Genomic DNA, 18,734 nt, shown 5'->3' on the forward strand with positions numbered 1-18,734 from the left:
GCTCCTGAGATGCTGCTGGGCCTGCTGTGTTCATCCAGCCTCACATTTTATCATCTTGGATTCTCCAGCATCTGCAGTTCCCATTATCACATCACAATATCAGGTCAGACTTGAGAGCTCATAAAATGATACTGCAAGTAAAGCTCAGATTGAGTGATGAAGAGCTGAAAAATAGCACAATTAGTGACAGAGAAGCATAGGAACATTCAGAATCATGAAAGCAGCTATTAGTTGCTGAAATAAACTGAAGAAGGTAAAGACTATGGTTGAAACATTAGATGCACCGCAATGACTGCAACATTTTGTCTTCTAGATCCAGTTGAAATGAAAGGTGATATGAAGCAGAATGGGCAGTCTTTCCACACACAAGAGCAAAATTAGGATAACAAAGTAGGGAGAAAAATTAGGAAATTATGACAGATCTGTTTAAAAAGCCAAACCAGTTACTTGTAGCTAAACTCTTATCACTCTTGGGAGAAGACAGTTTGAATGTGTAGACCACCCTAAATCTCTTTCGGGAAGAGAGAAATCAGACTGCGGAAATTTTGAAAGCCTTGAAGGCTTTGAATCCAAGTGGAAGTAACTTATAAAACAGTATTTGTTCAATATCAAGGCCCTAGGAAAAAGAGGTCCGTCAATTAACATGCAACTTCAATAGCTCAGCTCATAGAATCTTGTGAATTCGTACAACTAAAAGATAATCTAATTAAACATAGGATTGTATTTGGCAAAAGGGATCCTGCAGTGACAGTACATTTACTGAAATTGGAGAAACTACCTCCTAAGAAAGTAATTGAAATGTCCTAATGTACTGAAATTGTAGATCAGAAGTTACAGCATATTTATCGTAGATGAAATTAGGCCTTGCGTTGTGCTGATCGATACTTCAAGGTCAAAGAGTAGAACAGCGACAATTTATTTCATGTCATTAGGTCAAAATCCTGGAACTCCCTCCCTAAATGTGTTGTGAATGCACCTACACTGAATGGACTGCACCCTTCCAGATCGCAGCTCACCACCACATTCTCAAGGGCAACTATGGTTGGGCAGTAAATACTGACCCAGCCAGCAACATCCAAATCCCATAAGTGAATATTTTAAAAGAGAAACACAAAGGGCACCATTTAAATACCATGGAAGACATTATTCAAAGGATAAAGAAACATTTCCAAAATGGTGAAAGCAATGCACTCAGTACAAAAAGCTGAACCATTTTGCTAATAGATTTTTTGTTAAAAGAAAGTATGACAAACAGGTACAGTTGACCAATGGAGAGATTTCGCTGAAGATTCTGACAAAACACTCCACACCATACAACAGATTGACACAGTCAGGTCAATAGGTGAATAAGGTTTGTAACTGTTGAGTAATGACTGCAGAAAGAGAACATCAGATCAGCATTAAGTTTGAGGTGGACATTGGTGTATCATGCAACATCGGAACATTCACAAACCTGTGTGAAGTGGCCAAACATAGTGATCCAAAAATGAAGCCCTCAAAAGTAATGTTGAGGCAATATTATGGCAACATACTTGTGCTGAGATATCAGATTATTCTGTAAGCCTAATACAACAATAAAAGAATGAAGCCCTAGAATTCTAAATCATAGGCAATGAGCAAAAGTCATCTCAGCTACAGCAAGTCTAAAAGTTGGACTGGTAATTCTCAAATTATCAAACATGGTCTGTAAGATTTCCCAGCATGCTAAACCTTTGTCTGTGGAACAGGTCCCAGAGGAACGTAATAAGGCAGTGTTAGATGTCTTCCTGGTGAATATCATCTCAAGCAGATGAGAGTGTAAGACCAACTCAACATCAAGTGAGGAAGTTTTCACTGACTTCAAGGCCAATCTGCAAGACAAGATAGAAGAACAGAAAAAGAGGGAGTAATTCAAGAAAGTGCTGACCTTTACAGAAAGAGCTAGCAGTATTGTATCAGTGAAACAACCGAAATAGATGAGAGTGTTGTTGCCTGTGAAATATTCTATATAGACACTTTGACCAGTTTATTATCCAACAGCTCTTACAGTATGAGAAAAACAAAGGACTATGTTTCAAACTTACATTTATTAAAACACAAACAAGGGAAAGAAACAACTCTGATATGACAAATTAAGTTAACGTTTTCCCAAACTATGCTGACTACCTGAAAACACACACATTACCCACTTCTGGGTTCAATTACTGAGATATGTTTATGGGTGCAATCAGGGCCTTGGTGCAATGATAGGTCTCACATGGAGTCTTTTCCAACTGCGCCTTCTTCAAGGGAATGGCCACCAGGTGACTCTTCCCATATGCCTTTCTGATCCCTTCTGGAAAGTTCTCTGACTTGAGCTACTGGAGCCATTGGGCAAGGTTACAGCAGCCAATGAGGTTAGGCCAGGTCATCCTAGGTGTATCCATCCCCTTTCCAAGATAAAAATACTTCATGGAACCAAAGACTGTGATCAAATTTGAGGAATATACAAACATAATGTCACACCCTATTGTTCTGGCTGAGCCTGTCTGATGAGTTTTGAACATTTCTTTTCAATATGCAAGAAAAATCTGGGTTGGCTGTTGTTTACTTTTGACCTGTGGTAACCTTGGCTTCCTTGCATTCATCAGGCATTCCTTGTAGAAACTCTTTAGCCAATTTTATGTGGGCCCAGTTGTTTAGGCCTTTGGCCACTTGGCCACAGTATGGATTAAGCCACTACTATCTGCTCCAAAGCATCTTCAAAGAATGCTACTCTGACAGATATCAAAGGACATTCTTTCTTTATTTTTTAAAATTCATTCACGGGATGAGGGCATTGCTGGCTAAGCTGTATTTATTGCCCATCCCTAATTGTTCAGAAGGCAGTTGTGATGTCAACCACTTTGGTGTGGGTCTGGAGTCACATGCAGGCTAGATCAGGTAAGGATGGTACTAAAGGACTTTCGTGAACCAGATGTGTTTTTCCTAACAATCAGCAACGTATTCATTGTCATCATTATACTCTCAATTGCAGATATTTATTGAATTCAAATTTCACCAAATGCCATGGCAGGATTTGAACCCAAGTACCCAAAACATTACTTGGGTTTCTGGATTAACAGTCCAGTGATAATACCACTAGGCCTTGCCTCCCCTAATGACATATGACATTTCACCAAAGGAAGCAGATGATCTATTTACCTGTCGCGTTGTTATTTGATAATCTTATCAGATTGCCGCGGCATGATCACTGATAGGAAGTTCTAATGACAGTGCAAGAGCTTTGTGTTGCCTCCATTGTAAACATTACCATAGAAACTTGTAATGAGAAACACTAATGGGAAGTCTGTATTTACTTAAGAGCTCAGATTTTCATGTGATGGGGGCAGCGTTGATTTACACTGTACATTGAAACGACAAAAAAGAAGTTTAGAATGCATGGCTCTAAAACTAAGAATAGAATTAGAGCAAGAAGCCTGGTGAAATTACTCCCTTTTCTCAAGCTGCATTTCACTGGAATAGAATCTGGCCAACTTCAGAAATCCTTGAAAGCAGTAGGAAGGACATAGTTTCAGAAGGCAGATCCCATTTCTTTGTTGGAAGGAGGAATGGTCTTAGGCATGAACCACACAGGCAAGAAACTCAAACTTAGCTTGGCCATTTGATATCAGCGCTGAGGTGGAACAATTCAGTTACACTGTTATAATTGGCATAACCTGTAGTTTGGAAGCCGCAAATTTGTGGAAGAGATGTAAATGTTCTTGCAGAGTAGATGAGGTCTGCTCAGTGTTGTGGAGCAGAATTTTAAAATGAGGGATCAGACAGCTGCTGGCCCCACCTCATAATGAAAGCCGACAGAGTTTAACAAAGCTTGCCTCAATGTGTTGGGGACAGATAAGTTAATGGACTGTAGAACAAAAGTCCTCAGTGGGAAGAAGTCTTTCTTCAGAAAGTGCGGGCCAATCAGATTGGCCAACAGCTCCAACAATCTTGCAGTGCCAGACCACGTTGCTGGGACTGCATCCTCTCTAATAACGATGGACGCAATGGATCATAGACACAGATAATTCAGGAGTATTGGAGAGGGGCAATGGTTAAGCATCTTAGGAAGGTACAATAGAGCGGAGGAAGCATTGGTTTTAAAATTGTAGTAATCGGAATCAGGTGGGCATCATTGACTATGAGATCCTTGATTGGAGTAGTTAACCTAGGCCAATCAGAAAGCCCTTGCTGACCAAATTAAACACGGGATTTCTGGGGACTGATTCTGAGATGCATGGTTACAGCCAGTGTAGTATGCACTAGTAAATAAAGGGTGACTTGATGAGAGGACACCAGCCTCTGTGCAGTCATTTCAAAACTTGAGGCAGGCAGGAAGAAGGAGGGGTTCTGTCTTCTATTGTGGTGATCTCATTGTACAATGGCCACAACTTGTATACAGGAGCCTACTCCTTCCAACTGTTTTAAACATTTACAAGAAAGGGCTGCTCACTCCTGTCTACCCCCCCATAGAATACCAATTATCATGTGGACAGGGAAATATCAGGATCAATTGACCATTTAACAGGTTCAGTTGATCCTTAATTATTTACATAAATATGTCAGGCACAATGTCATTTTGATGTTTGCCCATCTCGTCCCCCTCTTGCATTCTGGGTATCAGCTACAGAGTTCTGGTCAAGGTGATGGCTTGGGAAGCCATCTGTCTTTATATAGAAGATAATAAAATGTGAGGCTGGATGAACACAGCAGGCCAAGCAGCATCTCAGGAGCACAAAAGCTGACGTTTCGGGCCTAGACCCTTCATCAGAGAGGGGGATGGGGGGAGGGAACTGGAATAAATAGGGAGAGAGGGGGAGGCGGACCGAAGATGGAGAGTGAAGAAGATAGGTGGAGAGAGTGTAGGTGGGGAGGTAGGGAGGGGATAGGTCAGTCCAGGGCCTGGTTTGCTTCAGGACATGGTCGAGCAGTTTCAAGGCCGAAGAGATTACAAGAGAGTTGCAATGGGAGAGAGATTCCCTGAGGTTGGTCCGGAGGGAGGAGGGTAACTTCTTCAGGTTAGGCATCCCTGGAAGAGGCTTCGCAGTGAGGTTAAAATAGTATCAGAGATGATGGGAACTGCAGATGCTGGAGATTCCAAGATAATAAAATGTGAGGCTGGATGAACACAGCAGGCCAAGCAGCATCTCAGGAGCACAAAAGCTGACGTTTCGGGCCTAGACCCTTCATCAGAGAGGGGGATGGGGGGAGGGAACTGGAATAAATAGGGAGAGAGGGGGAGGCGGACCGAAGATGGAGAGTGAAGAAGATAGGTGGAGAGAGTGTAGGTGGGGAGGTAGGGAGGGGATAGGTCAGTCCAGGGCCTGGTTTGCTTCGGGACATGGTCGAGCAGTTTCAAGGCCGAAGAGATTACAAGAGAGTTGCAATGGGAGAGAGATTCCCTGAGGTTGGTCCGGAGGGAGGAGGGTAACTTCTTCAGGTTAGGCATCCCTGGAAGAGGCTTCGCAGTGAGGTTAAAATAGTATCAGAGATGATGGGAACTGCAGATGCTGGAGATTCCAAGATAATAAAATGTGAGGCTGGATGAACACAGCAGGCCAAGCAGCATCTCAGGAGCACAAAAGCTGACGTTTCGGGCCTAGACCCTTCATCAGAGAGGGGGATGGGGGGAGGGAACTGGAATAAATAGGGAGAGAGGGGGAGGCGGACCGAAGATGGAGAGTGAAGAAGATAGGTGGAGAGAGTGTAGGTGGGGAGGTAGGGAGGGGATAGGTCAGTCCAGGGCCTGGTTTGCTTCAGGACATGGTCGAGCAGTTTCAAGGCTGAAGAGATTACAAGAGAGTTGCAATGGGAGAGAGATTCCCTGAGGTTGGTCCGGAGGGTAACTTCTTCAGGTTAGGCATCCCTGGAAGAGGCTTCGCAGTGAGGTTAAAATAGTTCATCCAGCCTCACATTTTATTATCTTGGAATCTCCAGCATCTGCAGTTCCCATCATCTCTGATACTATTTTAACCTCACTGCGAAGCCTCTTCCAGGGATGCCTAACCTGAAGAAGTTACCCTCCTCCCTCCGGACCAACCTCAGGGAATCTCTCTCCCATTGCAACTCTCTTGTAATCTCTTCGGCCTTGAAACTGCTCGACCATGTCCTGAAACAAACCAGGCCCTGGACTGACCTATCCCCTCCCTACCTCCCCACCTACACTCTCTCCACCTATCTTCTTCACTCTCCATCTTCGGTCCGCCTCCCCCTCTCTCCCTATTTATTCCTGTTCCCTCCCCCCATCCTCCTCTCTGATGAAGAGTCTAGGCCCGAAACGTCAGCTTTTGTGCTCCTGAGATGCTGCTTGGCCTGCTGTGTTCATCCAGCCTCACATTTTATTATCTTGGAATCTCCAGCATCTGCAGTTCCCATCATCTCTGTCTTTATATAGAACCCTAGTTAAAAAAGCACCTGGTGCAGCATGTTTATGGCCCATGACCTGAAATTTTTTAAATGCTGTTCATGAATTAGAAATAAACAAGCTGCAGCTTTCAATGGAAATTTCTCAAATGGAAAGAAGACTAATTCTGCCAGTATGTAATAATTGAACTGAGTTAGCTTTATTGTCACATGTACTCAAATGAGTACAGTGAAAAGTTTATAAGTCACCACTTACATTGCTAATCCAAGTAAAATGGTACCTAGTACAATCCTTTGTTACAGAATAGAGAAATGGAGAAAAGAAAAGTCACATTACAGCTATATACAGTATAACGTAGGTCAGAACAAACAAAAAGTAAAGTTAAATAGACAAATATCGCAGTCTCTCTCCAAAGGCTTACTGCAGCAGACCAGCGCAGGGGGTGTCCATGTGATCTGATCACTGACTCCTGCCAAGCATCACGCTGGACTGCTGCCACTACATTCCCACACCAGGCCGCTACTCCAGGTCACATTGGGCTTCTGCCGCCACACTGTGGCACTGGTTGCTGGCATTCCCACTTTGAGCTGCTAGTCACTGGCATCACTGCTCCAGCCACTGGTCACTGGTGTCCCTGCTCCAGCCATTGGCCACTGGTGTCCCTGCTCTGGCTACTGATCACTGGTGTCCCAGCTCTGGCCACTGGGCATTGGCGTCCCTGTTTTGGAGGTCGGGAGTTGGAGGCTGGGGCCAGATGTCTGAGGCCAAGAGGAAGGAAAGAAGGAAGGAGAGAAGTTAAAAACAGAAAAAGAAGAGAAAGAACAAGCAGAGTGGAGGGTCTCCAGCTGACAGGTGACCTATTCTAGAGAGAAAAGAATCATTGGCAATCTGTTCCGTTTTGTTTCAATAGATTTACTTGTCGACAGCTGTCAAGTGCTGTTACAAGCACAGCTGAATTCAATTTGAATGCTTAACTGAGTTTCAAACACTCTAAAATCCATTCATATGAAATATACTTCCTGCTAACATGAAGCGCCTCAGAGTATTTTAATTCATACACGGCATTATATAATTGCAAATTATTTTTGAGTTGATGCTTATAAGGTAATGGAACAATTAACAATACTGCTTTTCAAGTCTTTTTTGTGTACTTGTCAGGATGAGTGCAAGATGAAACTCTTTGAATCCTTGTCCTTTTTTAACAGTACAGTTCCACTCCTTAATTATTGGCCTAATTGGTGTTTTGCTCATTAATTTTTCATGTTCCACTTTACAAAGTATAGTAAAGAAATAATATGAACATACAAACATATGAATTAAGAATAGGAGTAGGCCATCGAGCCCCATGAACCTGCTCTGCTATTTGAAAAATCCATGATGGCTCCAATTATAGCTCCAATGGCACATTTCTATCTACCCTGTATAACCTTTGGCTCTGTGGTTCGTCAATAATCTGTCTAGCTCAGTCTTAAAAATATTCAATGATCATGCCTTCACCTCCCTCGGTTGAAGAAAGGTCTAAGGAACACATTCTTCCTGATCACTGCTTTAAAAGCGTTTGATTGAATCTGAAGTTTCTTTGGCTAAGTACCAGTCACACTGAGGTTTCTGGAGGGATATTCGTTACCAGACTCGGTGAGATTTCTCATCTTATTTTACTGAATGCGCTTTCATCAACTATGGCATCCCTCACATCTAATTCTATCGCTATTTTACCACACAGCATTTCCACAATCACCCACCACTGATTGGATATCTGCTGAAAGACTTCCAATCCTGGCTCCCATGCTGTATTTAAAAGGCTGTTATACACCAATGAACAGTGACATTTTGAACCTGCCTTGCCAAGACAACATGAGAATATGCAATATCGGAGCATGAGTAGGACATCTGGCCCATTGACCCTGCTCCGCCATTCAATAAGAACGTGGCTGACTTTTTTGTGGATTCATCCCTGCTTATCTGCCTATTGACCATAACCCTTAATCCCTTTACTGTTCAAAAAATCTATCTATCTTTGCCTTAAAAGCATTCAGCAAGCTAATCTCAACTGCTTCACTTGAAAAGCAGTATTGTTAATTGTTCCATTACCTTATAAGCATCAACTCAGTGAATTCTACAGATTCTCAACCCTCTGGATGAAGAAGTTCCTCTTCAACTCAGTCCTCAATCTGGTCCCCCTTATTTTGAAACTATATCCCCGAGCTCTACTTTCACCTGCCAAGAGAAACAACCTCCCTGTTTCAGTCCTGCCTATTCTCCCCCTAATTTTATACATTTCTGTAAGATCCCCCTCACTCCTCCAAATTCCAATGAGTACAGTCCTAGTTTACCTAATCTCTTCTCATAAGGCAACCCTCTCAATTCCAGAATCAGTAAATCTGTTCTGCATTCCCTCCAGTGCCAGTAAATCCTTTCTTAAGTGAAAGGACCAAAACTGTACGTAGTCCTCCAAGTATGGCCTCACCAGCACCTTATACAGCTGCAGCATAAGGAGGAGGTCAGAAGATCTTTGAAAAGGGGAAGATGGTGTCACAATTCTCTGACAGGGACATAGAGGGTCGAAAGGGTGGTGTGGAAGGGAAGAGTCCTCTTCTCTGAAGATCAGAAGAGGAGGCCACCTGGGTGAGTACCATTTTGACAGTGCAGCGCAATGGCCAGCAGTGCCTTTAGAAGGTCAATGACTATCTACACTGCCCCCATGAGATGCCACAATCTTCTCTGTGCTATCTTACACTCACTGTAGCTCTGCTGTCATTACACAAGAAAACAGTTTGCAATAGAGCACAAAGGACCCTAAATGGCAGTAGAAATGCCTGACATTAGGCTCCACTCTCCTGAGATTTCTGGCCCATGGAGGAGATCAGGCTTGCTTTGAGGGAATTCAAAACATCAATGTCTAGTCAACTGATTAAGCACCACTCTTCATTCCAATGGTACTCTCACATTAGCCCCACTATCAGTTTCATACACTGCACACCACTTCTGACCATTGGCCATGATGTCTTTTATCTTGTGTCTTTCAGGTGTCACCACCATGTTCATTCCCTTCGTAGTGGAAAGTCCAGCTCTTCCAGAAGCCACCTCCTCATACCCTGAGGGCAAGGGTTCTGAAGCATCAGAGGAAGGATCAGCAAGGCTGCCTCCTGCAACCCATTCGACCTCAGATACTTTCACCTCAGTGAGAGCATTAGTCTTAAAAGTGTGGGGCCACAATCTGGTGAGCACCTCACTGAGACAACTCTATAGCTGGACAAGAGAGTTTGCCACAGACTGCTGGCATTTGGAGAAATGCTGGAGACCAGGCACTTGTTCAGCCCCAGGCAGAAGAGAAACATGTAGTGTGGGCAGTCAGGAGCTTCATCCCAATGCACAGAGCTGCACACAGGTATGGTGAACACAATGGCCCTTATTGTCCAGAAGCTACAGCAGTGCAGCCAGTCCTGTAACTATCTGGCTGTCTCCATAGACAAATTGGTGGTTTCCATGGAGAGCCATGACCAGACATTTCAGGGTCTGCTGAAGAGAGGTACATGCCTGCATTCCATTGACCCAGCTATTCGATCTTAGGACCAAAGGCATGGCAACAGGGGAGGTGGAGGTCTTGTGGTATTATCACTGGACATTTCAGAAACCCAGGAAATATTTGGAAGATACAACCCCAAAGCAGATGGTGGAATTTTAAGTCAATAAAAATGTAGAATTAAAGAACCTAATGATGGCCCTGAAACCACAGTCAATTGTCAGAAAAGCCTATCTGGTTCATAGATGTCCTTTAAGGGAGAAAACAGCCATCCTTACCTGGTCATGGACTACATTTGACTCCAGACACACAGCAATGTGGTTGACTCTTAAGTACCCTCTGGGTAACTAGGGTTGGGCAATAACTCACCCCCTGATGGGACTTGATAAAAGGGGAGATAAGGAACCTGGTGATAACTCCCCCCCAGCCTCTGACATATGAGGTAACCGTAGCAACCGTCGTCATATACTATCCCCTTCAAAGCCAGAGTTACTCTGACTGTGGATGAATATCTCTCAGGCAATAATCCTTTCCTGCCTATGATTTACCACATTTCGCCCTTGCATATACTGTTTTACCTTTCAGAATTGTCATCTGCACCTTCCCTCCAGTCTGCAACTACCAGTCGCAACAAATAGGTTTCAGAACCACCAAACCCCTCCTCCCGTGACAGGGATCTTCCACCCGCTTTCACCTTAGTTTCTGTAGATGGCTCAACTGACTGCGCTTCTTCCCCTTGAGTAATGCAAACAGGCAGACGTAGTCAAAAAGTGCTGAGGCCATTGATGGCTGTGTATGACTAGGACTACATTAGCCCTACCCATTCCCAGGACTTCAGAGGCAAGTACCCCTGAACAAGAACACTCTAGTGGATAGTTGACCATGGCCAATCACTGGGACTGATATGGGAAACTGGATTTGACTTATTTTGACAGGGCCCCTGACAGTTGGATGTCTCCATGGACTTTGGTGAGGAATAGTCCCCAAAGACTTTGAGACGTAGCTGCCTGCTTCCTGCACATGCAGTGTATTTGCTGTCTAAGCTGTTGGCAAATGGTACATATTTGAGATTGATGTAGCACGCTGGCACACAGCAAGATATGCAGCCTCTGTGATTGTGGACTGCTGTCCCATAAGATAAGCAAGTGTGTGCTTCCTAAGCAATTTACAAACGGATAGGAGAAGTGAGAGTTTGGAAAATATTGAATGCAAATGTCTGTGGACAAGGGATGTGTGTAGCCAGAACCCATGGATTGTGTCCTGCTACTTGAAGCTGATTGAACATGGAGGCTATTTGCAGCCAATGATGAGCTGAAGTCACCAGATACTTGCCCTGACTTCCATGGTAAGATTTTTCAACATCTACGTTGTTTGACACATTGGTGGGATAGAAAGCTGAATATTAATCAGGCAAGTTGGACTATTAACAAGGTGTTTATCAGGCTATCATGTTAATAGCATAACAACATTAATATGGTCATTAATAATGCAGCTATTTTTGAGCCCCTAAGCTCTTCAACCTTGCTGTTTTGTTTAGCTTGTAAACCCTTGAATGATTCAAGATTACCTGTGAGAGGAGTTGTTGGGTTCTCTGCTGACATGCAGCTTGATTGAAAACAAGGGTACATTTCCATTGCTTTAACACACTTGCGATCTCATGTCTTATAAAAGCCGAAAACAATTTTAGAGCACCTGACCCATATAAAGTACACTCTCCATCTACTTGGAAATAGTTACGTAGTGACAAATTTTACTAGATATAATTCAGAAGCCTTGACTCATTATCCAGAGTTCAGAAGTTCAAGCTCACATGGAAAGTTGTGCACATTGAATTCAGGTCTTTTTTAATGTTGGAAATAAAATAATAACATAATAATTTTGTTTCTTACAGTTTCGTTAGTGTTATTCAGGGAAACAGGCCCACTGTTTTCTCCTGATGTGAGTCAAGTTTCACACCAATGTGGTGCATGAACATTTTGCTTTGTGGTGAAAAGTTGGTCATTTTAGATTGTGCATCCATTTTCATCTCTCCTGATATTGCCTTCCCAGGTTGAAATCAGGGAAAACTTATATTGAAAGAGATGGGCTGCTGATCCTCTTATACTATTGCTCAAAGTCAAAATTAACAATTTTGATTTGACAGTTCTCTGACCTACCTTAACAGATTAAGCCTGTCATAACTTTGTAAGGGCAGCTAGGTATAGACGACAAATGCTGGCTCAGCAATACTCCATTCGACTTGCCCATCTCAGTGGAGCAGACCTTGGCCCTGAGAAGTGCACAGTCTACTTCAGATAATCTGGAATGGGTTGGTATGTCAGAAATGTGAGCAAAAGGTGAAATGAACTGTTTCATGCTGCTCCTACACAGTACCAATGTAAGTGGTATTTACCGGTTACAGGAAAATTGTCCTGATTTGTGCAATTAAAAGTGTTTTGAGAAAATACAGCTGCTTTCATAAATACTGAAGACTTTGAACATTGGATTGTAGCAACTCGAAGACTGGTTGATGTGAATGTGGAGATGATCAATTGATATTAAATTTATTTATGAATCTGTAACAATTATATTTTTATAGGGAATAGTAGACCCTGATATCTGAATGGTCACATGTCATTCACACGATTATACTATAGTAAATGTAAAAACTCAAAGCTCTTGATGTCTAAGATAACACGGTGTGAAGCTGGATGAACACAGCAGGCCCGGCAGCATCAGAGAAGCAGGAAAGCTTGACATTTTGGGTTGGGACCCTTCTTGATGTCTAGTTGACTGCTGGTAATGTATAAAGGATAATTTGACTTTTGGTATTTTCAGTTAGAAAATATGTGAATTTTTTTCTTACCAGTTGCCAAACAGCACAAAATGACTGCATGTCTTTGCAACATTTTAGCGATATTCTGAATGCTCTGTTGGACCAAATACCACCCATTCGTGACATCTGAAAATGAGTTTAAGTATAATCGTTTAAGATGGTAGCATGTCTTACAAACACAGACAGTAGACTGGCTCTCACTCTTGGGTCTCAAAAAGTGATATAGCTATGTGCTGTTGGTATTAGATGGTTGGTAATGAAACAGGAGAAATGATTTCATAGGTCTGTTCTCCCTCTCAGCCTTCTGTCTCCCAGGCCTATATATTAGATGCAAACATCTGTCGCACTGCTTATTCGGCAAGCTGTGCAGCATTTGCTGTACTACTGCAATTTCAGTTCCAATTTAAAATGAGGGCAAAAAATGAGCGAAGTTTTTAATAGAGCTCAGCAAAGGACAACTTAACAACAATGCCGAAAACAGCAATTTGCATGTGATTAATAACTTTAAACTTATAAAACATCCCAAGGAGTTTTACAAAAGAAATTATCATTTGACACTGAGCCACATAGGACAGTATTAAGGATAGGTGACTGCAAGTTTGACGAAGGAGATAGGTTTTCAGGATAGCCTTAAAGGAAGGAATAAGGTAGACAGTAAGTTTTAAAGTCTACGCAGATATGTCCACAGCCATCAAAGATGCAGTAAGAGACCAGATTTTGAAGTGTACAGAGATTGTGAAGGTTATGTAGTTCAAAATGATGACAGAGAGACGTATGAGGCTCTGAAGGAATTTGCAAACAAGGACAAGTATTTTGAAACTGAGGCATCGTTGAATCAGGAACCAAACTATAAACATAAGGATGATAATATACAAGGTAGGAATAACAGTAGATCATAGGGTCCCTCAAGCTTGTTTGTTTAGCCATTCTGGTGTTAGACAATAGTCTGCCTTAACTTTGCAGCAACTCCCAACAAATCTATTCGAAAACCTTAGATACCCCAATATCCTTTGATGTTCTGAGGGAGAGAAAATTCCTGTCTAATGATGTTCAATTGTTCACCTGGGGCATGGAATTCCAAAAAATCACAACCCTCTGAATAAGAAATTTCTCCTCATCTCTTATCCAGAAATCTGTATCTCTATGTTCTTAATTCCCCAACCAGAGGATGACCCACATCATCTACCCTGCCCGGCCCCTTCAGAGCCTTTCATATTTCATTGAGATACATTTCATTCTTCTACTGATGAATGGATAAGACTTAAGAATGAATTCAGTAAATACAACCCAGAAACAGAAATAAGTTCATAGAAACCCTACAGTATGGAAACAGGCTATTTGGCCCATCCACACTGACTCTTAAAAAGCATCCCATTGCAATTCACACTTCCCCTGATTAACCCACATACTGTGGTCAATTTAACATGGACAATTCACTTAATGTGCATATCTTTAGACTGTGGGATGGAACCAGAGCACTCAGAGGAAACTCACAGAAAGAATGTGCAACCTCCACATGGACAGTCACCTGAGGGTGGAATTGAACCCATGCTTTTGCACTATGAGGCACCAGTGCTAACCATTAAGTCACCATGCCACCTGTCAATTCAACTTTGTCAGATGCCTTCTGGAAACCTAAATGCACTATTCCATAGATTTACCTCTTAACCATGTTGTTTGTTATTCCCTCAAAGAAGACTAATAAATTAGTCAAGTCCAATTTCCCTTTAATATAACCTAGCTGATATTCAATCAGTAAATTAGTTATATATTTTTTAACTCAGCAAGTCATGATGATCTGAAATGCACAACCTGAGGGCATGATAGAGACAGACTAAATAACAACTTTGAAAAGGATGTTGGATAATTATTTGAAAAGGACAAATGGCTGAGGAAGACTGAATCTAATTGGATTGTTATTTCTAAGAGCTGGCACAGGTATGCTGGGCTGAATGGACACTTTCTGTATTGAATTGAATCGAACTGAATTGCATTAGCTTTATTGTCACATGTACTCTCATGAAGACAGGGAAAAGTTTACAAGTTATCAGATATGGCACCATCCTAGGTACAAAGGTACTAAGATACAGATTTTAGGAAAAAATACTCCAGCATTGCAGACCATCGATAGTACAAAATCATAGTAATAAATTAGAAAAATAACGAACTAAAAGTTCAGGATAAGTCCTTCTGTAATAATATAGCAAAAAAAAGAAGAAATTTAAAAAGAATTTAAGACAGAGTTCACTTAGTATAATTTACACTCTCGGTCCGAGGACCCAACTCTGTTGCTGGAATTCCAGGCCAAACCCACAATGATTCCAAAGAAAATCCCACAAGGAGTCACGGACTGACTGAAGCCGCTACAAGTATCACACTCTGTTTCAATGATAATGTCATGTCCCTGATATATATGGGAAAACTCAAGGGACAATGTGCAGCAAGCTGAAATCTGGAAGCATGGGTTTTTTGGATGATCAACTGATGTAACAAAATGAGTGTATTTAAATATTGCAAAATGTTATAAATCCTGCAAATCTGAAATAAAAAAAACATAAAATGGTAGCCGAACAGTTCATCCACTTCACCAACACCTTCCACCCCAACTTCAAGTTCACCTGGACTATCTCCACCACCTCCCTCACCTTCTTGGACCTCTCTGTCTCCATCTCAGGCAATTTCAAGCCCACCGACTTCCACAGCTACCTTGAATACACTTCCTTCCACCCACCTACCTGTAAAAAGGCCATCCCCTATTCCCAATTCCTTCGCCTCCACCGCATCTGCTCCCAGGAAGAGGCATTCCACTCCTGTACATCTCAGATGTCCTCGTTTTTCAAGGACCGCAACATCCCTCCCTCAGTGGTTGAGAACGCCATCGACCGTGTCTCTCACATTTCCCGCAACTCATCCCTCATGCCCCATCCCCGCAATAACCACCAAAAGAGAATCCCCCTCGTCCTCACATACCACCCCACCAACCTCCAAATCCAATGTATCATCATCCGACACTTCTGCCATCTGCAATCCGATCCCACCACCAAAGACATTTTTCCCTCTCCACCCTTGTCTGCTTTCCAGAGGGACCACTTGTCCGCTCCACACACCCCTCCAACCCCACCACACCCGGCACTTTCCCCTGCAACCGCAGGAATTGCTACACCTGCCCCTATATCACCTCCCTCACTCCCATCCGAGGCCTCAAGAAGACCTTCCACATCAAGCAGATGTTCACCTGCACATCTGCCAATGTGGTATACTGCATCTGCTGTACCCATTGTGGCTTCCGCTATATCAGGGAAACCAAACAGAGGCTTGGGGCCTGCTTTGCAGAACACCTACACTCGGTTTGCAATAATCAACTACACTTCCCTGTCACGAACATTTCAACTCCCCCTCCCATTCCTTAGACGACATGTCCATCCTGGGCTCCCTGCAGTGCCACAACGATGTCACCCGAAGGTTGCAGGAAGAACAACTCATATTCCGCTTGGGAACCCTGTAGCCCAACGGTATCAATGTGGATTTCACAAGCTTCAAAATTTCCCCTCCCCCACTGCATCCCAAAACCAGCCCAGCTTGTCCCCATCTCCCTAACCTGTTCTTCCTCTCGTCTATCCCCTCCTCTCACCTCAAGCTGCACCCCCATTTCCTTCCTCCTAACCTCATCCCACCTCCTTGGCCTGTCCGTCCTCTCTGGACTGACCTATCCCCTCCCTAACTCCCCACCTACACTCACCTCTACTGGCTCCATCCCCACCTCTTTAACTTGTCTGTCTCCTCTCCACCTATCTTCTCCTCTATCCATCTTCTATCTGCCTCCCCCTCTCTCCCTATTTATTTCAGAACCCTGTTCCTCTCCCCCTTTTCTGATGAAAGGTCTAGGCCCGAAACATCAGCTTTTATGTTCCTAAGACGCTGCTTGGCCTGCTGTGTTCATCCAGCTCCACACTTTGTTATCTTGGATTCTGCAATTCCCATTATCTCAGAAACATGCAGCAGTTCAGGCAGTGTCTGTGGAGGGGAAAAGTGTCAATGTTTCATGTTTGTAATCTGTCATCAGAACTGAAAAAAGTTAGAAATACAATAGGTTCTGAACACTTGAAAAGTGGGAGGATGAGAAAAAGAACAAAATGGAAATCTGTGGTAAGATTGAGGGGACAGGAGAACTGACCACTGAAGGTGTCTTGGGGAAGTGTGAATGGCAAACATAAGGAAAAGAACCAAGCAAACAAAAATTGCAAAACAGTCTGGGTGAAGAGGATAGTTAGGAACTAACTTGATTGAAATCCATGTTGAGTGTCCAAGATTGTAAAACAGCCAGTTGAAAGATGAAGTATTGTTCCTTTGACTCCTGACTGGCAGTCAGCCAGAATAGGTGTCTGACTGGCAAAAGGGAAGGTCTGTGGTTTGGAAAGAGCTTGAGGGGGAGATTATTATTATGAAAAAAGGCATGGGGTCACCAATTGGAAAGATGTGTGTGTGCCATGCACGTCCAATTAATTGCAGGCCATGGGAAACAATTTAGCTAATGGGCTCACGAGAGCAGTCCTGCTCCTCCTCACTTGTAAAATGGCTCCTCACTGCTAGAAAGACACTCAGCTGATAGATCCTACCTTCCTCACTTCTCTTTAGCTCTTGAGTTTCCAAAACCCAAAGAAACCTGACCAGCAGGAGTCAAATGGCAAACACAGCTAAAATTAGAGGTGCACAGCCTCATTATCTGACTTTCGGTGTAGGATCTGTCTTAGGAGGTCCAGCTGGTTAAGATCCACTCTCCAACTTACCACCATTCTGCTTCTACCTGTCCTGTGGTATTAAAATTCCTCTTTCTTCTCCCTTCATCCACCCTCTTATCCCCCACCATGATTAGAAAAGGCTGGAATATTCACTAGATTGCATCTTATGAAGAGAGATTGAGCAGTTTAAGCCTATACTCTCTGGAGTTTAGAAGGATGAAAGCAGATCAGATTCAGGCATATAGATGCTAAAGGCGCCTAACGAAGTTAGCTGAGAAAGGATGTTTCCTCATGGGCAAAGTAGAATGAGAGGTCATAGGTTCAGGATAAAGGATAACAGGTTTAAAACTGAGATGAGAAGAAATTGCTTCTCTCAAAGCAGCGTGAACGAGTGGAATTCATTGCCACACAACATGATTGGTACTGGGACACTGAGTCAATTTAAGCAGGAAATGGGCAAATGTTTAATTAGTAATGGGTTGAAGGGTTATAGAGAGCAGGCAAGAAAGTATAGTTGAGATTAAGATGAAATCAGCTATGAGCACATCAAATGGTAGCAGAAGCTTCAGGGCTTAATTGGCTATTCCTTCTCTTGGTTCTTAGGTTCTTGTGTCAGAATTTTACAGGGCTCAGAACATTAACTCTGGTTCCCTCTCCACAGAGGCTGCCAGATCAGTCTAGTTTATTCAGCATTTTCTGTGCTTGCTTCAGAGTTCCAGTATCTGCAGTAATTTACTTTTATTCTGAAATCTTCATGGTAGATATTTTAGAAACTAATTGAAGACCAACCAGGAAACAGTTTTGGACATAAAAGAAATGAGGCTCTCAGCAAAATTAGCTTCTGAGCATATAAACCTAAGGTGGGGCAAGAATCCCAATCAGTTGTCGGACATACTCTGGACTTAAAAATCCTCTGAAGGCAGAAGCTCTGGAAATTATATTATATTGTATTAACATCACTGGGATTCCAGAAGCCATGCAACTGATCCAGGAAGAGACTGGCTGGGACAGACTGAGAAATATATATGCCTGGGGAGATGTCCGAGATGGGGGGGGTTAGCTAGCCGAAATCAAAGGAAAGTCCCATTCATGCCTCAGCTAAAAGAATGCAAGTCAGTCTACAGGAACTAAACAGTTTCAACAATTTCAGACCCTTTGGAACCTACATTGTATAAACCCATTCAATTCCAATCAGTGCTCGTACACAAAGTTACTGATCATTCCACACCATTGTGCTACGTGTGAACCTGTTTCACCTTGGATGTTAAAACAAAAACCTTCATACCACAATGC

The sequence above is a fragment of the Stegostoma tigrinum genome, chromosome 4 (genome assembly GCF_030684315.1).
Source record: "Stegostoma tigrinum isolate sSteTig4 chromosome 4, sSteTig4.hap1, whole genome shotgun sequence".
Classification (NCBI taxonomy): domain Eukaryota; kingdom Metazoa; phylum Chordata; class Chondrichthyes; order Orectolobiformes; family Stegostomatidae; genus Stegostoma; species Stegostoma tigrinum.